Raw genomic sequence first — 23,484 nt, 5'->3', positions numbered from 1 at the left:
TTTTCCAATTTTTCGAAGATCGGTGAATGCTTTCTAAACAATAAGCTATGCAGCAAATCATTTTAGAGATGAGGTAATCCAAGATGTTATCATCGTATGTATTTTATTCTGATTAAACCAATATAACTTCTAAAAGAATTACATTTTTTATGCAATATGCATAAAACCGTTATGCATTGAAAATATCTTCTCGATTCATGTAAAATTCGACAATAAATTTACAATGTATTTAAAATTAACGTCGAGTGATTTAACGACTAATTGTTGGGCAAACACTCGTCAATGTTGTGCTTCCTCGGAATTTGCGCGAGCGCTTCCCAAGCAAGTTCCCCAGCGTAGAATTACGTCAACGGAATTAACATTCGTCCGATAGACGACAATTTGTCTTTGCGCCATTAAAATTCTTCGAGGAGTTCCTAGGAGAGTTCCCCAACTGAAACATCCTCCAACAACTCGGTTGGAGTATTCGAGTCCTCGAAATGTCGCAAAAAGTTGGCCGATGTTAATGGGTCGGTACGATTACGTGAACCGCAAAGCAGCACGACTGCACGGCCAGCCGCGTCGAGAGAAGCAAAGAACAAAAGTACCGTTATTCCTTGCGCCAAGATGCAGCAGCGATACTCTCGGCTCCAGGAGCATCATGCCACCGTGGACGAAGTTCTCGCCGTTGAATTATGCATGATTTCCTGCCCTCGGCCGTCGCTATAGCCGCTAACCATCCGCGTCACCGCCACTTTCGCCGCGCCTTATTTAATAATCGCGACGAGATCTCTCTAGTACTAGAAAGGCGCGGCGACGATGTTGTGGGTGAGAAACTTACGTGAGCTGAGTCGTATATTCGAATGTTATCTATCGGACAAGATCCAAATTGTAGAATTGAAAGAATATGGAGAAAGAGAGAGATAGTTTGCATTTTTTTAATTCACTATTATTTAAACGTCCTTCGAATTGTATAAAAATCAAACGATTTATAATCCTTTATACCTTTACATATACATACATACGCCCTATATGAAATATATTCTTTTAAATTTAAATCTAAATATGACGTTTATTTATATTTATATATATATATATATATATATAAGTTCAGATTTCTTTATTCCATATTCTGTACCTCGACAATTATAAATAATTATAGCTTGATTACTTCCTGCGGCATTGAGTATCAATTGCGGCAACACGAGGACAACGAATAAAAAAATTAATATATAATTATTTGCATGAGATCGTACAGGAATATTGTTAGTCGCGTTGCAAGTGTCGCGTCAGAAACTAACAATAAGCATGAATAGAATTTTCCGAAGCTGGACCGGTGAATACAACGAGCATTCTAACACGGATATGCTTCGAAGCACCATAATCAGCCGCCAGGATGCAAGCTCCGTTGATGCTTGAAACTTAATCCTCCGCGTCGTTATAAGATAACGGCACTCAGCATCGCGTAAACTTCATTGTTCTCGGGATAAACGCCTAACATAACAACGCCGTTACATCGTCGCGTTTGCGTCGTTTCGACACGATTGCGTTTCCCGTAAATAACATCGATCGTCGCGCTGATCCGACGACGCTTGTCCGATAAATTTATTTACCATAAGTGGATCGATTAATAAAGCTCTTAGACATATACGCCCCTTCTTCGCGACGTGATAAAGAAAGATTGCTCACGAAATGATAGAATAGACTAAACTAAAAGTCGCTTTTCTTTCTAACACATATTTGTTTTTTGTTAGATTTACATAACAAGTGTGATAATAATTTATGTAACTTTTTTTATTGAAGAAATTGTACTGATGATAAATGAGCTTAATAAAAAAAATCGTGAACCGTTTTAAAGAAATGTACAAAAGATAACATTTGTACTGGTTTGATATTATTAAGTGAGCATCTCTTGACAAATATTCACTTAATTATTTTAATAATAATAATTTTATTAACCACACTCAGCGTTTTATTACTATTTCAAGTAGCGGGAAAGCTACTTGTAAAGCAAAGACGCTGCAAGAATTCAAAACAACTGAAGTGGAATATAAGATAAGAACGCGCGCAGTGGAAAATGCTCTTCGAAGCAGAGAGAAACGCGATGTACATATATATATAGAAAACAGAATATACTAAAAATTTAACAAAAATATGAGAAATCATAGATGATAAATTATGATAGTGATTCTCTAATGACTACGTCTAATAACTAATGGTTAATAAATTCCAATAAAGCTAATAAATATATTTATGGATTTTATGTAATATTGCATTCAGAAATATAAAATATTTTCAACAATAGCGATATTCTAAAAAATTAATTATACAATATTAACATAAGATTTTTTTGCCGAAATAAAAATTATTATTCGTTTATTCAACTTAATTGAATATTACGATCTAATCGGAAGAATTGCGAGATTGTTGCTTATATCTATAATTAAAAATTAATAAAGGTATAACAAATACCCCATTTTCTAAGCAATTTTTAAACTTATAGTTATAATATGCAAAATTGATGCGTTTAAGCTTTTCAAAATATGCATTATTCAAATTTTACATATCTCGTAAAGTATCCACGAAAAAGTAAAACTGTAAAACGTTCCTCTCAGAAAAATTGGTGTCCCGCGACAAGGGTGCAATCGTCCCTCGAAGCCAGTACTGTTAAGAAGCAGTAGAAATTCTCTATGGTGACATCACCATCCGTTGTTATGCTAAAATTAGGAGTCGAGGTGGTGTAGGGCTGGATGAGAAAAAAGAACCAATTGTGGTCCCTATGAATAAAGGAATGAGAGTCGCGGACGCCCCCTTGGGTGAAATAAAATTTATATCGACAAAAATTTACTCTACCCATCTTCACCTCTCTGTCGCTATTTTATCATATGTATATAACATAATTTTTTTATATTAAGTAGAAAAAAGCATATAAAAAACTTAGAAATTAATTCCAAGCAAACTGATTAAAAAAAGTTCTTTTGCCTTAATTTGTATTGGCAATCAGGAGTTCGATAATCCTTAATATTTCTTGCAGAAGAAGGAACAACTTTACAAGACTTCACAACTTTAGCAAATATTCCATTAGCCTAAATACGTTCTGTTAAAAAACCGCGAAAACGTGATTGAATTTATAGTCGGAGATGTTATCGGAAGAGCGAAAAGAAAATCGCGTTACTGAAGAAAACAGAAAAGAGACGGAAGAACAGAAACCACGATTCCACCAGCGTCGTAATGATTCGTATCCCGTTATCTTCGCGCGCACGCACGCGGTGCATACAAGCCGCGAGCCGCGAGCCAAACCAAACGCGAAGTTTCGCAATAAGCTCGAGAATCACGCACGGTAGACACACGGCGCGTATATATCCGCGCGTTTTTTCAGCCCGTCTATTTGCCCGAAAAAAATTTGCTTGGAGTAGACGCGTCGCGAGATATAAAATGTACTCTTCGGATTTACGACGATGAAGAGTATAAAAATAAAAAAAGGACAAAGAGAGAAAGAAAGAGAGAGAGAGAGAGAGAAAGAGAGAGACTCGGGCACGATGATACATGCGTGCGTGCTGGCACGAGCGCATATGTATATACATGGATCAGAGAAAACGGTCGTTTTTGTGTCAGAGTGGGTAAAAAACATTTCCCAGTTCGCGTAGGAGATGCGCTGGAGGCAGAAACAATTTTCAATTCGACGCATGCGAAAATTCATATATCGCCATGTTAAAAGAGGGCAGAGAGAAGCCGAACGGGGAGAGAGAAAGAGAGAGAGAAGAAGAGAAAGAGAGACTCGCGCGGAATGGCGAATCGACATGTTTGCAAATGTTCGACGCGTGGCCGCGACGCCGTGATGGAAGAGAAAAATTGCCTATTTCAGCGTCCAGCATTTTCCCAGGCGCACTACCCGCCCCGTAATCTAGATTGTGGCTTGCATGTCGACGAAATATTCCCGGTGCGTGTACGATGACCGCGGCTATCTCCGCCCTTCTCGCTCGTGAAAACGCTCACGGGTTTTGCGAGAGTAAGCACAGGACGTGACCGTTTGGCGCGATACTTTTTGCCCTCCGCTATTTCCTTGGCCGTTTTATACGCTTTCAACGGCGAATTTATGACAAATTTCTGGGCTGCTCGGTAATTTTAATCCACGCGAGATCTACCCGGTAAAAATATTTGCCAGAAATATTAATGCGCATTTCGCCTCGCGTGTTATTCCGCATCGCGGGCCGAGTAATGCTACCGTGTTGTTTCGATGTAACTATTACTTAAGAAGGCTTTCACGCACTGATTTCGGAATCTAGTGTTATATCTCGCTTAAGAGAAAGTCTAACCTACCTCTCGTTAAATTATACCACGGTCGTTTTATCTTTTATTTCAGGAAAAAAATTATTTTTGTACAAAACTTTTTTCAGCACGCAACTTTTGGATGCGTAACTTAATTTATCTTTAAATGGGCCCGTGACGTAACGTCGTTACACTATAAACGTATAGGCCACAAAATTCACGAGGGCCGAATCGACCGGTAGATGCATTTGTTGCAGCGGTCGACACAACGGCGGTTTTTATCGGCGTGGATCTTCTTCCGTGTCGCACGCACGGAGGAAAAGGGTTACGATTGCAATATAGTTGAGCGAGCAGGGGGTCGGTCGCTTGGAAAGTCGGTGAAGTATTAGCATGCTCATGTCACGCGAAGAATGAGCGCCGACTATTTGTACACCGTTTAAGAGGCTCCCGTATTCGAGAGAATATGATACGAAGATCGAAATATCGCGATATTTATAACAGCGTTCATATATATCGTCCCTAATATAATGTTATAACTCGTATAACTGTGCTTATTGAACCTCAATATACCCATTCGATATTTAATTGTATAACTGCGCTTATATTTAACAGATAAGCTCCAGTCGAGCTTATTCTTGCACGGTATTATGCTCATAATATCTATTTGTCTCAATTTTATAAGATTTTCTTATTTATTTACATCCTCATCCAAGAATTACTTTAATTTTATTTTTAAGTTTCTCGCGAAAATAATTGCTTCGGCATGAATTTTATTTAGTGCCTATCTGTTCCAGTTGATAACAATTAAAGCATGCACCCCTTCTTGCGTGTAAACATGTCGTGCTCCTTGTCACGAGCGGAGGCTTCGTTGATACACGTGGTATCTAACAACCTATCGAATCTGATAAATAAAATATATGTATATACTCTTGTATGTACGTGTGTGTGTGTGTGTGTGTGTGTGTGTGTGTGGGCGTGTGCGCGTGTGTGTCAAGAAATCTCGTGTTTCTTATCATAAACGAGCATGTTGACGAGCCCTTATAGTTACCTATAAAAAGTAATTTCATTATTTCAAAATCTCGGAGAAGAAAGAGAGAAGAGAAAGATAACAAGAGAAGAATGCTCGTTATCAGAGGAAAAACCGAAGTCATATCCGAGTTTGCTCGACGTTCCCCATCGTAAAGTAAGGAGATGAAGAATTCCCGGGAAAACACGTAGCCGTGTATGTCGGGAAAGGCACGATGAGAGGCGCGATTTATTGGATGAAATGCAAATTGATTCGTAGTTAGCGAGAGAGTGCCGAGAAACGACGGGAGTAAATCGCGCCACCTTCCCGCACCTCTTTCGATTCTCCCTTTGTCTCGCTCTGTCTCTCTCGCTCTCTTCTTCTCCTTCCTTACACGAGCCACCACCTCTCTCTCTTTCTCGATTCCACCGTGTTCTTTCTCCGATAATTCGCACATAAATTCACGACAAATTGAAATAAAAACTGGGTCGATCGAAATGCAATTTACCTGAATGCGCAACGCGCGCGCGGCAAGAAGGACCGAGGCAGAGATCGTTTACCGTTCGAGAGTCAATCACGCGTGGGCGCAATTTTCCCCGCGCGATCTCCCCGCCGTTAATTGCCTACTTTGCATCTGTTTCTGATTCCCGCGCGCAGCAATCCGCGACAATTACCAAATCCGTTGACTCCCATCGAAATTCCGCTCATCTTTCGGCGAAAACGATTCGTGCTCGTATCGTTTGCACTTCCGTCGGCTTCATCCCTTGCATACGCGTTGCGTTATTATTTTCGAGAAATTTCACCGTGGAGAAATTTATATCGCTTGTTTCGCGGTACGACATTTTAAATGGCGAGTCCAAATGGCGCCTTTTATTGCAACATATATTAAAAGAACGCATTATAAATAAATGTCAGTGCTTTCGTCACAATTTGCATTTTGCGCAAGAGCACTTTTAATGACGGTTATTTGCTGCCAAAAAAATTTGCAAATAAAATTGAAATTGCTCTCATAAAATTAAAAAAAAATTTCTCTTTCTCTCTCTCTTTCAGAGCGCACGCTCATTACTATGACAAATATGCTTCCATCCTTCTTTTTAATTTCTCTTCTCTACACATCGTTATTTTCTCGTTTATACAAATCAGAAACTTTATGTTGTTGCTTTGATGTGGTTTCCATTTACATTGATTATGTGCTTCATTACTATTGGCCCACTACAAAGTTACCAATAGCATAGAATACTCTGAAGTTAAATCGCGAACTCGTATGTGAACATAGTATCATACAATACAAGCACGAATAAACATAGTGCGAAAAAAACATTTAACTAAAACAACTTCTTCCGAAAACCACTGAAATGTGTATGCATTTTAGAGTTAAATGTAACACCTTCGTGTGTGCACAAGCTTGTCAGTTTCAGTACGGACGTCGTTTTTTAGTTTAATTTTTGCAAATGCGTGTAAGTATAGATAAGTCTAAAAATTTAAGCGACGTAATAATGCAGTTTTCGTAAAATTGAGTTACATCTATCATAAGAATGAATTATACCATCTCGTATAATACAGAAATAGCGATAAAAATTAATCAAATACTGACACATTCGCGTAATTGAAAACTGTTTTATCTTGCATGCATAGAATATTTCAACACCGTGAAAGATTGATTTGTAGGTATTTACTGTTTATCGGAAAAAGAGCCATTTGTTTGATACATGAATTTGCTGGTGAGTTCAAGTGAACATTTTTCGCAAAATTAATAAATAAATAGATAAAAGTATACTTAGTACGTTGTTCGCAGTAATAACAAAATTACGGCAAATCAGATTATTCCGAAAACTGAACTGAATATTGCAACAAAAGTTACAATAGTTACAGTAGTTATAATCGTTTTGAGCTAATTAAAGTATGTCAGATGAAGGACGTTAGTCTCAATATGTCAAAAGTTACTATATAAAGGTACTATATATAGAAAATATTCAAAATCTATTCCAATAATGCAGGTATCTTAACTCAAAATTCAATATAATGCATATTTAAAGTACTCGTGCATATAGTATTCGTTTAACTAAATATGGAATTCAAAGAACAAACACGAACATCAATATAAAATGCATTCGACAAAAAATATCTCATAATGTAAATGTCACTAATGTAAGATAAGTGCTATTGAGATTCTCATTAATTAAAAAAAGAACTTTACATTTCGTATCCATTTGTGCTAATATATAATTGTATAAATGCATTCTCCAGGCGCAAAAAAATCAGTCCTTCACTATATTTTAGAATACAGGTAGATCCCGTTTTACGATGGTCCATTTTACGACATTTCACATTAGCGACCTTTTCAAATTTACCTAAAAATGGAAAAAAATGGAAAAAAGTTTAAATGTCTAAAATAATTTATTATTTATAAAAAAAACAGCAGTATTAATACATTGTATTTGAAAAAATTTTGCTAATTTTGAAACCTATCTTATTTAATTACATATTATAAATTGGTCTTGTTTTACGACTTTTCATTTTACGATCCTGTTTTGCTGGAACCTAACCCTGTCGTAAAACGGGTCTTACCTGTAGTTAAAAAGTTTTATACAATGTATTATGTACAAAACGAAAAATTTATACAAAAGAAAGAGGATCGAATTTTTCTATCCTTAGTCTCATTAAACTGTAATATGTTTGGCTGTAAATTAATACTTTATTAAAACTATGCAAGACCTTGATAAAAAAGTATTCAATATTTGTCGAGAAACATCTACTATATTTGATTATTCCAATTATGGTAATTCTATTAGTTTATCAATATTTGTTGTTTACTGATATTTCCATGTTTTGAATAACTGCACCGGTATTGGTTTATTATTGTAAAACTACTAGTTTATACATACCTATATTTATTTTCGAACATAAAAGTTATCCCGACAATGTATGTTAACTGAATAAAATAGCACGAGTAATGATTTTTAGAGTTTAAATTTCTAATTAAAATTTCATCCACCTTATGGTAAAATTGCAAATAGATTTATTGCGATACTACTGTGAATGGATCACGCGAAGCATTTTATCTTAATTCTTCTTATTTCTGATGTATCATATCAAAATTATGACATAGGTACATAGATGATACGTAAAATGAAAATTACGTACAACTAAATGTTTCATAAGACGTTTAGCCGCTCTAAACATAATGGTCAGCTAATTTCGATCACTACAGACCGCGTATTTGCGTGATGCCGCTGGCATCTTCACGCTCCACATGTCGAAGGCACGCCACGAGAATTCGCAGACCGAACGGAAATGCACGGATTCGAGCGTACATTCAGGGATCGATATGTCGCATTCCGTTCTAATAACACCGACGGTGCATCGATTCGTCCGACCGATTACTCATTAAAGCACGGTGACATATTTCGCGAAAATATCAATTAGTATCGATCGCCCTTATACAGATAGATATGCTATTTATAAACGACCGACTAGACGTTTGGTACCTATGTGGTAATTATGTGATTTATTTAACGATTTATTTACGTTTGAAGATCATTGCTTACCTCGCGATTAGGTACGATAAATGCATCTCCGTAGAAGAATGTCAATTTACTCCAACCTGTAAACAAGAAAACGAAAATATCATTTTACAATACTATGACACTATATCTATTTATTACGAATGTAATGGCTCGAAATTATCTTATAAATTAATTTTAATTTATAGTTCAAATCTATAATGCATTCATTTATCATTTGGTTTCCTTTAATTTTTCAAGCTTTAACCTTTGGATAGAACAAATTGAGTTACGAAACTAATTTATCTCGCATTTAATGTAACCCATACAAAAAACAGGTATGATGGTAAAAATAGATGCGTATTTGTTTAATCATTCAGCACGAAATCTGACGCTCTGCATTTAAATTCCTATCAGTGGCAATATCGCCGAACGAAAACACAATAAACGACGATGCCAGATGCCGCATCGTAATAAGGGACGTATCTTTGTTCCACCGAAAGGAACGGAGCCCCCCGATCTAATTCTATTAGCAAGCTGGGACATTCCAATTAACGAATTCTTGCCAACCGAGCCGAGTTAACAAATTCTTGCATACAATCTGGCGCCAAATGTCGCCCGACGTGACTGAACAGCTTGCGATACATTTTAATTAAACATTCGTATTCTTTTCCATGTACGTAAATTATATAAATCTATGCTTTTTGATCGTCGTTCTCAATCACTTCAATAATAATATAAATAATTGTTATGATAAAAATACTACACAATTAATGTAATAATATTGTTATTATATTTTTATAATATAACATATTTCCTAAAAAAAAGTAAAACTACTTAATATATATATATATATAAAACAAAGTTAATGAAGATTTAAAGATGAATGGCAGCCGTTTAATATATGTACTGTAATAAATGATTCAGAGCTTAAAATGTAATGGCATATAATTATAACAGTAACAAACTAGGGATATTAATCATGCGAACTTAATATTTTATGAGGTAGAGTATGTTAACTACGTTCCTATTTGAATATGCTACTGTAATGAATTCTGGGTTCCCCGTATGTAAATCGACCGCCGGAAATGTCGATTAACCAATGATATGACTGCACTGACGTGATGAAATTGCCTTCACCATAAAATTCAATTTATTCGCAAATTAATGATTACATAGATTATTCCAAACACTACTTGCACGCGCAAATTATTGCGAAATTAATACATTATTAAAGAATGTACTCTCAAGCCGCGTAATGTCATCCATTCTTTTACCTTTAAATTATCATCAAAATTTTATCGATTTTATCAGCAATTATTCTGGAAAATCACCTGACCTCGGTAAAACTTTGTGGAAACGATCGTCGCGATCGAAAAAGAACGTGCGCTGTATAAAGTTAAAAGGATTTTGTATGCATGCCCGATGGCTCGTTGAAATGAAACGTTCGATGTAATACAATCGTCGTGTTTGCGCACAGAGTTCCGTGCTCGATTCCCGCATACTCTTCCGCCGCGCCGCCCGTTCGCCCATATTCTCTTCACCTCCTCGTCGCCTCATCCGTTCTTCAACATCCATACGACTGCGAGAAGATCGTGAGATTGAGAATGAAACTTTTACGTCTAACGTATGCCGCTTTCGGCAGATAATAGAGTGGTAGGAACGAAGAAGAGGAAAGAGAAAGAGAAGAGGGAAGAAAAGAAGAAGAAGAAAAAGAGCAAGAAAGGTCGACCTAGCCGCACGACCCTCATCCTGATGCGAGGGGTAATAACAACTCTCCTGTCAAGATACAAGGATGAGAAACACACGATGTCAAAATGCCTTCTAATCGCGTACCGTTCTCTCTCCGTGGGAGCAGCCAATCCCACGACTTGCAGGGACCCTGGCGTTTTAAAAAAGGATTTAATAGTCATCGGCCTGAGAGTCTGAGGTTTGGTGAGCGCGGGTGCAGGACGGAGGCAAGTTCCGTCGATTGCCACAACGTCGAGGCACGCTTGGGTCGTAACAACCAACATTGTAGCTGCTCATCCGGATCTATAGCGTATCGAGATTACTCAGTACCCCATAATAGAAATATTCGTAAGTCTGAATTGATCTGAATCTTTAATGGTCGGTTTTCAAATATCGAACAAAAATTTAAAAAGAAGAGTTTATTATTCCGTCGAGAATACTAGATGAAAAGTACAGCACTTCAACCGGATAAAATTCCGATAATTATATCGGTAATATCGGGCCATATTATTAACGTTACATGGATAATGTTAAAATTAATTTTAATACACGCATAATGCTATACATGTAATATCGATCGTAGGATGTGTACAGAATCGGCGTATTTAATGCAGACGTATCATCAATGAATTAGTTGGTTGCCAGCGTACGTGTGTATGACAATCCATCTATTTCAATCAATGAGGACGTCCGTCCAAAGTAACGGATCGTGCGTTGCGTACTTGAAATTTTTCTAGGGTCAACTAACGTCAGTTTGTTCGGACAGATGACATCTCCGTTATCGACGCCATTGTAACACACTCATTTTCCGAGCCTCCCTCTCTTTCTCTCTTGCTTTCTCTCTCGCGAGTGACGCGCACCGACGGACCGCACGCATGCAAGCGGAAGACTGTCAATTCAGTCAATACCGGCCGTGCAGCAACGAGACACGCATTACTTAATCTAGCGACATGCCCCCACGTGAAGCTTCCCATTTACAACGCTTGATGATGAAGCCAAATTCGCGAGCGCGTGGTAAACAGTCTTTTTACGATACCTCAGTCGCATCAATCATAAATAACGAAGTAACAAACACGGAAGAGGTCCGAAGAATATTATCCAATTCGAAAGATTTATCTGTATAATGAGTATAAGAAACATAAAAATATACGCATTTCTATTTCAACGTGTGCTATCAATTGTGAAAATTAACTGATCGAATTTAAATCTGTAATGCTACATATTTATATGACGAGATTTAATATTTGATATTTGTATGTTAAAGTCTTTTGCAATATCGTATGCGGTTTCTCACCGCGTGCTCCTTTTCTTTCGGGCTTTTTTCTTCTCCTTTTTAATAAAAGAAAGAATCCAGGGGAAAAAGATGGTTCCTGTCGGTCGGAAAGTCGAGACTCCACCATCTCTCGTAGGTGCAGCGCGCGTACCGCGAGGTCTCGTGGCGCGTTTGCGAGCACGAAGGGTCAGTAGCCTCGAGCGTGTTTGCAGCGAGCGGCTCCGTGGCCTCGCAAACTGGTTTAGCAAAAGTCAAGATCTAGATCGCGACCTTCTTGCACAGCCGTTCACGACTTTGCGCGAGCTCGCGACGGCGTCTTAATACGCGAGAACGCGCTTAACGAGGTTTATAATAGCAATACAGCGTGGAGCAGATTGCTTCCCTCCTCGTCGCACGCGCAATTCGCTCCAAATGAGTACATCGAAAACTGTCTGTCTCGTAAATATAACAGACGTTAGATTTGCACATGATTTTCGCTGTATACATTTAAAAACAGATAAATTGTACTATATAACTGCACGTAGATTTTACTCAAACTCGGATCATATGTTGCTGATAAAAACGATTTGAAGACAGTCGCTATTCGGGTAATAAAAGTGATTTATATCAGACATAAAAGACTAAAACCGTATAAAGCTCGGTGATATAAATTAATCGTTTTCCAAATTACTCTGTCATTAAGCTCGCACCGTTGTTAATTACGTAGCTGTAATACTATATGAGTAAGAGTTTAATAAGAGTTACCAGATGTATGTTCGAGGATCAGGCTTTTACCGTTAACGCAATTCATTGCTCGACCACAAATATCGCTGCGAAGATCGTCACGAAAACGACTAATAAGCATTACGTTTCTGCGTTTGTGCCTCTAGGCATAATATTTTTTTCGATTATCAATAAGCATCGCAAAACATTGCAAACTTTTTTTCTACATAGCTATTCCCCGTGTGACTTCATAAAATATGGACGAGCTCATGTAGGCATGAAAAGTCCCAATCGGCGACGAGATAACGACTTATAACGATTTATGAGTTAATAATCAATTACAAACTACAGGCTGCGTTAATTAATCAACTCGACTGAACAGTACGACGGTATTTTATCGCGATAAACAACTTGCACGTTACTTCAAATAGCAATGGTGCATTATGTTTATTAGTCGCGCCACGTTAGCGACATTTACGACATCCGCGCGACACTTCCGTCGTAAAATACGACCGCGAAGTTACACCGCGGTTCGACAAACTGTTCTAATTACTCCCTACATTAATAGTAACGCGTTAACGTCAACGGCTTGCCGCACGCGTGACAAACAATACGTCAGGTCTGCGGCAGGTTAGTTCGGAGCCATGTCATACGTCTCTCACATGCTGCGATGGCCGCAAAATATTCGCGTCGTTACGCGCGTAGTCGTCTGGCGCTTTTGACGAACATCCGCCACGATTAGACCGTATCGCGAAGCGGCAATACGTAGCCGCGCCGCACGCAATTCGCGACTCTCTTCCGGACGTGATATTTTTATGGCGATGTAACGCGAGCGGGTGGTTAAATAACGACCGGCGCGCGTCAGTCGAATGGTTTTAATTGCTCCGCGGCTGGTTATAGCGGCCGATGTACGTTTCACGCTTTTACGGAATCGCGCGTGATCATGCGATCACGTAAAGAACACACAGTTATGATAAAACTTAGAGAAGTACAATTGCGGAGAAATCGCGAATGCGAGATGATAAGATGACAAGAGCACATGTGTGTGCGTACATATGTATACGACCGCAGCCCCTCATCCCGATCCCGACGGTTCGCTCACATTTACTTGCGGCGAAGTTACTCGACGTCTCCATTCGCGTTGCAGCACGAAGCAAGCTAATTCTTCTGATCTCTTCGCCAGCGAGATTGCAGTCGCGCTTGTCGCATTGCCGTCCCATCCGCGCGACAACGTTGCCCGCTCACGCGATCCCTCTCATTTCCGCCTCGCTGATGAGATGGCCCAGCAGCAGAGATGGCACGCGAGAGATCCCCGCGGATATTACAATGCGCCATGACGTTTCACAGATATCTCTATTCTCTACGAGAAGAACGCGCAAGGCGAGGAACAAGAATGGAAGGACTCGAGAGCGAAAGGAGGCACTCTTGCACCGCCGCCAGGCAAGATCACGCAGTTAAGAAGTTTCTCCTCGGAGTTTTTTCTACGATTCCACGCGGACTGGGGAAGGGTGGCGGTGGGTTAGCACCCCTTCCGGTAATCCTACTTAGGAACTCGGATAATGCCGCCGCAGCTATGAATAACGGTGGGATTACGCGGCGAAAGTCGGCGAATGTCTTTTTTCGCGCGGCGCCGCGCCAAAGCCGCCAGCTGAAACTTTCAAATCTCCGTATCGCCCGTTGTTTGACTTTCCACCGTTATCAAACGGTACCGGTCTAACGCGATAGATTGATGATAATAATCCTCAATTATCACCGTATATTTATATTGCGTCACTACTTTTAATTACATTAATTTTCAGTATTCAAAATATGATATTTTCTTGTTACAAATCATATCTTAATTAATATTTGCAGTTATAAATATAGAAAATAATTTTACTGACGCCAATATTTTTAGTCACTTATACATATATTGATGTAAATGTACACGAGTTGAAAATGAAACAAAATTATAAAACCGTATGCTGAATAAATAAAGCGAGACACTAAATTATTATTGACCATTTAATATTTTAAATGATATTTCCGTTACGAATATGTCATTTGGCTCGTATCTATACATACTTATATTTAACACCGTATGTTAATAATAAGCAAATCTACGTGTGATATTTTTAAGACATGTCAAGACACTATATTTTTATGTAACAAATGAGTTAGACGAGTTATTTTATAATTTAAATGACATACTTTTGACATAAAAACGATTGTATGGCATATAGACAATTTGTTATATCAGATCAATATTTAAGAATATCCCAAAATAGACTCCTGACAAACAAGATTTTATCGATTGCAAAAAAACATATTACAAGATTATCATAATCTTCAGTTACTCAGATATATCTTTTTACATATAATTCGGTCATTAAGTTTTCCGTAAATAATTCTATTTTTTTCTAGAAAAAAGATATATGTATATGCAATTAGTAACAAAACTAACACGCTATTATAAATAGCAATTACACAAAATTAACATTTTGTAATTTATATGCTATTAATACGTAATATTGTTCTATCATAATTGCAATTTTCCACTTCATATATTGTTGGCAATAAAATATAAAATAACTTGTTTGTGGAAAACCACTAAAAGTCAATGATTATTGTATTTCGGTCCAATAATTAGCTTCCTGTCGCAGATTGCAAACCAGTGACGCACTTAAAAATACCTATTAATATTTGACATTTATACTATCAATTGAAATGTTGAAGATATATTTAATATACGTAATCATGGTATAATATCATTAAACTGTGGCCTTCATAACTAGCAACGTAAATTTTTCAAATTAATTATCCATTTCATTACAAATTAGTTTTATTCTATACAAAATTTTAGTTAAAAATCTAATAAAATCTGATGATTTATTTAATCATAAATTTTAACTATCGTCATTTGTTGAAAATTAATTTAAATATGAGTCAAATTTAATTAGGAGAAAATTAGAATACTCTCAGTTTCTTTATATAAAAAAATATTTAAATATAGATAACATCAATTTACATTCAAAATTTGACCTAAGATTAAATTAAATTAAATTAAATTTTAACTAATAAATTAAATGCATTCGTCTATTAGACATAAACATAGCTTTTAGAGAAAATCTATCTTTATGTCGAAAAGATATATTTTGTCTGTTTTAGGCAAAAAAAACGTATAATGTTAATGATTATTTGAAAATAACTGTTCTCTCATGTTTCCTCAAATTTTACGTATAGAACTCTTGAACCACTATCAAGTTAATCTAATTTCTAAAAAATAATATAAATTAGATTTTATAACAGATATAAATGATCCATTTTCTGCAACATACATTTTCAGCCATAAGAGGAACGTTTATGTGCATGAAATAACAAATATGTTTATCAATCAGAACTAGTCTCGTAACATTTAATGAACTTGGCCTCGGTTCAACGTCTCTCCTCTACCGGACGACCTTGTACCACAGACGATGAAAAACACCTATCTGATGAGAAGTCTGGACTTTCACAATGAGACACCATAAAAAACACATTCGCGATCGCGCATACGTGCTTTTAAACAATTAAACAACAAGTCACTGCACCGCGTTATCGTTGGGAATGCATCGCCGGTATTATCATACAGCCGTCCCACGCTCGCTAAAAGCGGTTGCTTTCGCTTTCGGCGATGCAATGAACTCCAACATCCGTGATTAAGCCACAGTTCGTATCGACCGATGCGACTTCAACTCGCGTCGGTTCGAGCTGGCTCGACCGACAGCGATTTGAAGACGCCATTTTTTATTTTTTTTCGCGTTGTATATATTGACTAATGGGCGCGATAATTGCGTTTACGGCATAATTGAATGAGTATTCGACGAGTCAATACGCTATAGCAACGACCCAGTCGGCCGACCAAGAGCGCTTTTTTTTTATCACCGACGAGTCAGCGCGTTTGAAGACGTCGTCTCAAGGGGTAAAATGGTGCCATCCTTCACATTTAAGAGGATTAGCAGAGTCTGCTTATGACTGCTAAGACGGTCGCCCCCTTAGTCTTTGCCTCCGACGCGCAATCACGCAGAATTAATTAAACTCTAGAGAAGTAAAGCATAAAAGTGGATTATTTCTATGATAAATGCTTAAAATCGAGCAAAACCTGCAACTAACATTCGTATTAAAGTCACTCTAAAATTTACAAATTTATCATATTCACTTTTTAATAAATTAATGATATTTATACGAGAGAGAAAATCCATCTTTAATTTCATTTACATATTTTCATACTAAAAAAAGTAAGGATCGCCATATCGCTCGGCTATATTTAGAGTCTTCAACATCCGGAGGCATAATGTCCTCCCTAAGGTTTTCCCCTAGACGCTTTATAGAGCACCGTAAAGTCTCCCAGACGCTTTACGACCTTCCTGGTAGTTTCACGGACATGCTAACGAATCGAACGGTCATTAAGCGACATTGGCGTCCGGTAATGTCGGCGAGACACTTAAAAAGTAATTTGCCGAGGAACTCGTGAGAGGAAAACGAAACGTAGCCTCGACCACCTAAAAGCCGCCGTCCACGACGTCAGGCGTTAATTAGAAACGTAGATCCAGCCGAGTGCCGGAGAGAGCAGGTATCAGAAGCTTTGAGACGGCGAAGGAAAAGTGACGTTTATTTTCAGGCAAATGAGAATTTGATCGCGAGCACTCGGTAAACGCGAGAACAAGATTTTCCGTGGGACAATGTGTGGCAGATTTAGCATAATGATTTCCTTAAATGCCATTTAGCCGTGCCTTACTCATATATATCTTCTGTGTGTATCTGTAGAAAATATCAATAGACATTTAATAAATTTATATACAAAGATATTATTCCAAGTCCCACACGTGCTCAAAGTAATCGAGCCGTATTGCCTTTCCAAACGTTTGCCTTTCGCCAATGTACGGGAGAGAAATTGAAACCGCTTCGAGTTAACAGCGTTAGATTAATTTTACCCGGACAATCGAGCCGTCGCGAGTATATAGTTGGCAAGCATGACAAGTCTATTTTCATTGTTGATGATACAACGGGCAACTTGCACGGCAATAGCGTCGTCGCGCTTGAAAAGATGCGAGAAGAAACGGAGCTATTCCGCACGCGAGCTTCCGACACGGTCCAAGGATACTGCGCTCGCTTTCTTCTCGCGAAATCTTTTTCCGTGCGCCTCCACCTATTCCGCCTGCGAGGCACAAAGGGGTAGTTTAGGCGTGCAAACGCGGCCTAACGACGGACGTGATATCGCGCGCGCGCCCATGTTTCAGCACGTGTGTTTGTATCCGCGTACCCACGCGAATAGCAACTAGCAACGGCAATGCATCTGAATACACCTGCACAGTACCCAGATACGCGACCGTCTAGACTCTTACAGACGACGGCGCCATTGTCTCAGGACACGCGCACCCACCATCACGGGATTGAGATTACACAGGCGGACGTCATCAAAGCACCCGACGCCCGGCTATTGTGCGGCTAAGTAATTTAACTGGCTCGAACGAAAGAGAGTGGAAGGAAACGAGTTGGCTGGTTGGCGCGCGAGTGTCCCGGTTAGCAGTGTCGTTATGCAAACGATGGTGTGTGTAATTGATAACGCGTTACGTAAAGTCGGTATATAGCGAGGAGAATCGGGGGCAGTTAACGCACGTACTCGTAAAAAGTTTCCCTCGTAATACGAGCGCCCTGCAGATTCAATCTCGTTGGTTAAATTGATATTTTGATGAAGTTGCGTGTAAACTAAAAGATTGAGCGAAAACCTGTCTCTCTGTGTTGATAAAGTGTTTCCTTCGCGTTATTGTCGCCGTTGTTTATAATCGTTATGTATGTTTATAATGTATATGTAATTTTCGTTGATCAATTTCGTCAATTTGCGTGCAATAACTCAAAGCGATACCTATGTTAATTTCGGCCTCAGTACGCAAAAGCATAAGGAACAAATATTGTGTTTGGTATTTTGTTGCTTGGAAAATTCTCTCGCCTGTTGCGCGCATAAATTAATTAAGGAAATTGATCGTGTGCTAGGTAAGAAGCTTGAAAAATAATTAATTAAAAACTCACAAAGTAAAATTTGCGACAAAATGTGTTATTAATTAAACAAAGTGCGTGGCTATTGTTATTCCGTTATCCGCCTTTATAAACTGAACTAAAGTTTCGTATAAATATTTCGTTATATAGGCAAGAAACAATAAGCGTGCACGGAAAAGAAAAACTAAGAATACTAAATAACAAGATAAACATCACCGAATCACGAAAGCTAGCTATTATGCGGCTAAGTAATTTAACCAACTTAGGATACGAATAAACTGAGGAAACCAGTCCTCTGTTCGCCAAATATCTCGCGACGCGATATACCGTGTCATACATTAACTTGAGGACACTAACCATGACAACAACGAATTATACAATAAATAATGGTACATATACACGAGTGCAAGCGACCAGATATATTATACCAGGACGTTTTCTTGGTTGCAGAAACGCCCGGCGGTACGTATAAGAGAGCGTACCATAACTTACTAACATTAAGAAAAATATGCATAAATATGCAAGTGCTGCTGAAATGTTCTACTTCTTCTTTTTCTTCGGAACGGCTGCATACTGAACGAAATAATATCATAAATCTGTAAGTCTATTAATCTATTCCCAAAAATTAAAATACTACGAAACTCTCTCCAACAAACTGAGGGAGATCAAGGCCCGACTTGGGTTGTTGCGACATTATTGATTGATTGATTTGTTGTTGTAAAGCTAGTAGAAATAAAAAGAGATAGAAAATAAAACAAGAAAAGACAAAAGATATTGTAATGTGCCTAATGAGTTCGTGAAAATTCGACGCGCACGTGACGCGAATCCGAATAAATCGCAATGGAATTGATAATTGACACGCGGAAGGATTCCCTCGTCAAGAGTGAAACCATGCCGCTCGGTCGTGAGAGCGGGCTCGTTACCAAGTTTCCGATCTCGCGCGAGGATCGGCTTCCGTTCGACGGCCTGCCGCGCCGGCACTCGTTCCCTACATCTCAGGATAATTTCTCACGCGGCTCACGCCGCGATTGGCCGCGAAAGTTTCCGCAATGCGACAAATGCGATGACACCTTTGCGCCGTATCGATATGCTCGCGCGCGCGTTCTTTCGAGGCTGTAAGTGCCAAGTGGCGGTGGTCAACGCGTGGCCAGCCGAGCACAAAATACACGTCGTCGTTGAGAACAAAAGCCGAGATGGCGGGACGGAAGGGCGCGGTGGAACGAAACTTTGAATGTATCCTGCTAGGTCACCTCGAACAATGAGTAATTGTCGCCGAGATAAAGGCGGTCTGACGGTAACGGCGGGGAATACGAGCATCGTCGTTGTTAACGGCTCACGATAATGCCGAAACGACGGCGGAACTCTGCCATAACGGGTCCTCTCCAGAGAGAGAAGGAGATATATTCGGGCGAAAGCTAAAGGATAAATCAATAACAAACGTGAATAATCTTATTTTCTTTCTATTCTGACTTCCGATGCGAAAACCTCCTTCTTGAGAATATCGTTCGGAAATCCGCTCAGAAAATCCATCCATTAAGATCTCGCGAGCAATCTTCAATACAAACGTTTCGTGACTCAGCGTCTCGTAAGCTTGCTTCCAAGCTATTACAGGTTTCGCTGAAGGAACAGTAGTAATAATCCACGCTCGGATGGACAATGGCACCATGGGAAATGCAGCTTGCATCGGCTTGCAAGACAATAACTCCCCGCGTAACAGAAGTGCATCTCTTTCATCATCGAGAAGAGGAAAATCTTCATTCCTCAAGGGATTGTAGTAGAAAATTCAACATAATACAAAAATTGCACTCTTTAAGTAGCTCTTCTGAAATCTTCATGACATCGGGAAATAGCGGCGAACATTTCCTGCATGTAGCTGAAGTTTCATTAAGTTTCCAATATCCTCGCTGGAAAGAGCGACGAAATAAATAATATAAACGGAAATTAGAGCATCCCTATGTTTTGCCTAAGAGAAAATTCGGTAACGTGCAATGAATAATTACGTACGTCAGCGAGGACAACGCTCTAACGGAAGAACTAATGCTGGTTTAACATGCTTTATAGATAAATACCCAACACATGTTGCGAGAAGAAACATGGATAGAGAGATCAGGGAGGGAAAAAGGCGAAGAAGAGAAATGTCAGAGATTATACATGAACAAAAATTCAAATGTTTCTCCGTCAGCAGCACAAATCCTTCCGAGCTTCTTTGAATAACAGATAATATCGTCAGAGAAAAAGATAAAGAATAGAGAGGAGAGAAGCGCAATGGCGCACACGTCGTCGGCAACGCATACGAACACGTAGCGCTGGAGACAGCAATATATCAGCAGTAGACTCTACATAAACAAACAAAATTACAACTATGGCAGCGAGCTTTATGTAGGTATTCTGTATTTACAATTTTATTTCAAATAACATGAGTTTTCCCATGATAGATTAAATTATCCACTTTATTATTTGCGAGAATATAATATGAATTCTGATACGCGCGCGCATTATTTATTTACCGGAAACCTATTTTGTGAACTTTAATTTCTTTCTCTTTTAATTTCTTGCCTTTATCTATCCGGTTCTTATCGGAACATTATACAAACATGTCGTCTTATGTAAACATTAATTTCATCAAGTATTTCTGCCTACTCCGGTAAAATTATCGCTCCACGAATATCTAACGGCAGAAAATGACATTATCAAGATCAATAAGTTGATTCCATCATATTTTCGCATACCTGTTGATAGTAACTCTGGTGTTGAATAAAGACGACGTCATAAATCATCTGTGACAGTATCAGGGAGACGAGAGAGCCAAAGTGCAGTAGTTACAGTCGTCTAAGCAGAACGTCAACGGTAGTAGAAAGAACGGTAATGTCGTCGTCATTGTCGTCGTCGTCGTCGTCGTCGTCGTCGTCGTCGCGGTCGTAGAAACCAGGATAAAATCCCGTCGCTGATGGCTTAATAGCCTCAACGTTTTGTAACGGTAACCTCCGTAGCTCCAAGATCTTCTGCACGTACATGCCCGCCAGCAAACCGAGGAGAGAAATGTTTTTGCGCGACGTGCACGCCGCGCCTTTGAAACGACAAAGATCGTTCGCGTTTGTCGCGTTATGGACACATACATATATACACGAAACATACACAGAGACGCGCGTGCAAATGTGTACAGAGAAAATATTTTCCTGTCGGACAGTTTGTGTTCGACAGCAATAGAGCAAAATCGGAAAAGTCGAGGCGTTATATTTGACGCGTTTCACTGCAATTGTCAACTGTCGACGGTTTATGGCTCGGGCGTGAGTGGTTATAGCTTGCACTGATCGGACAACGCTGATAATTCTACAACGGATATCGTTTATGCATAGCGGCTAGGATATTACATTTGATATTAATGTCGGAGTTAAAGAAAGAATTATTAATAATGTCTGTGTAATATGTACGTTCTGTGTAATAAAAAACTGGTGCAGTAATATTATGTGTCAGAGAGAATGACTTATTGGTCATTAGAGTTTCCGTTTTATGCAAGATATGCGTCAAAAGAAATCCCGTCCAGTTTGTGATTTTCAAGCATCATTAAGAATATGATCTGTCAAAAAAAGACGAGAAAATGCATTCGGTCGTTAGAAAATCGGTTTTATTTTATTCTTCACACGTCTACTTTTCATTCGAGAAATCAATCTAACTATAACAGCCTCGTTTGTTTTCTTGCTGCGCGCGTGTGCATCGGTTTCTCGTTAAAATAAATCGAACCAGTTGAAAAACTATGCACACCTTCTCCCCCGAGAAAAAGGAACCTGCATCCGTGTCCGGGGTAAAGGATGCTTCCGGATCCTTCAGGGTACAAAGGAGCCCGGCGGACGTTGAGTAAACGCCACGGGTCAAAACTAACGAATGAAAACGTCTTCGTTCTACCTTCTCCACGCGACAGTGTAAATTCAGCATTGTGCTCCCGGAGAAATCTCGTCTCCATGAAACTTTTCCGGCGAGCTCTATTTCAGCTCTATTTCCGCTCTATTTTCCAGGCCGCTGTAAGGCCTATATCCGCCGCCAACCCGGACCTGTTCTTTCACACTTTTATCGTTTCCTTTCCGCTCAGTACTCTGCTTCACTTCCCTCTCTCTCTCTCTCTCTCTCTCTCTCTCTCTCTCTCTGTCTTTCTCTTTTCGGTCGGAGCTCCATCGAGGCAGTTTGATCACCGTCGCATACCGGAAAGGCCGCTTTTGTACGCGCGTTACCAGTAACACGCCGCGCGCCGCTAACTCCATCGATTAAGGTAAGCGGGGTTGTGACAGGTATGTCGTTTTTCATGGCGCGCCCTTATGCCAAGGACATGATCCTTTCTAGACTGCCGTAGCTGGGGCACGTCGACCGCGATCAATGGCCATGATTATGCGGGTGACGGTCCGCGCTGCAAGAGTGTTCATTAAAGGATCCTCTCGTCGGAGCGAAGTAAACAAGCGATAGCGAATGATACCGCACAAAAGTATGAAGTATTCTATTTTCGAACGTTTCATTAGTTATTAAAAAACAACATTTAATGCCTTCTAAAATTTTCTCGACTTAAAATTTTTAATTGCTTTTTAAGAAAGACTTCAAAATCGAGTTACGCCCGGGACCATTTCAGCATTTTATGCTGTAAACAGACCCGGATTGTAATAAAACTGAAACCAAGTATCCTTTTTTGGATTATAGCAAGATTACAGCAAGTCAATTTCTGTAAGTGGATTAACGGAAGAATGAAAATACGTAGACCGTGTAAAATGGAACGGTTCACCTTATGCACTCTCGAGGGGACCGACTCGCAAATACGAATAGAGAGGGAGAGAACAGTTGCAAGCTCGTACAACGTTGCGGAGTTGAATCTGGAGAAGGTGCTAGAATTTCCCAACAAACAACGTCTGGTTCCCTGCGATTTCGTTTACCACCGCTTCTCCTCGCGCAAATCGCCCCTTTTCCTTTTTAAACACTAAGAACACTCGCACCCTCTACGCAATCGGTGCTCCGGCGACACGAAC

The 23,484-nt window shown here is 39.2% G+C and overlaps 1 protein-coding gene across 3 annotated transcripts in view; it reads right to left on the bottom strand.

The window, feature by feature from the left end:
* LOC112456119 (putative polypeptide N-acetylgalactosaminyltransferase 9) overlaps window positions 1-23,484 on the bottom strand; it is a 189,548-nt gene that overhangs the window by 86,988 nt on the left and 79,076 nt on the right. For all 3 annotated transcript variants that reach the window (XM_025018442.1, XM_025018440.1, XM_025018441.1), the window contains one exon: window positions 8,803-8,858. The gene's annotated coding sequence lies outside the window, so the exon portion shown is untranslated. The remainder of the gene's footprint in view (window positions 1-8,802; window positions 8,859-23,484) is intronic.

Source organism: Temnothorax curvispinosus, unplaced genomic scaffold (assembly GCF_003070985.1).
Source record: "Temnothorax curvispinosus isolate PA1 unplaced genomic scaffold, ASM307098v1 QBEX01006657.1, whole genome shotgun sequence".
Taxonomy (NCBI): domain Eukaryota; kingdom Metazoa; phylum Arthropoda; class Insecta; order Hymenoptera; family Formicidae; genus Temnothorax; species Temnothorax curvispinosus.
The sequence above is the reverse complement of the archived record's forward strand: the minus strand, read 5'-3'. Positions and strand labels throughout refer to the sequence as shown.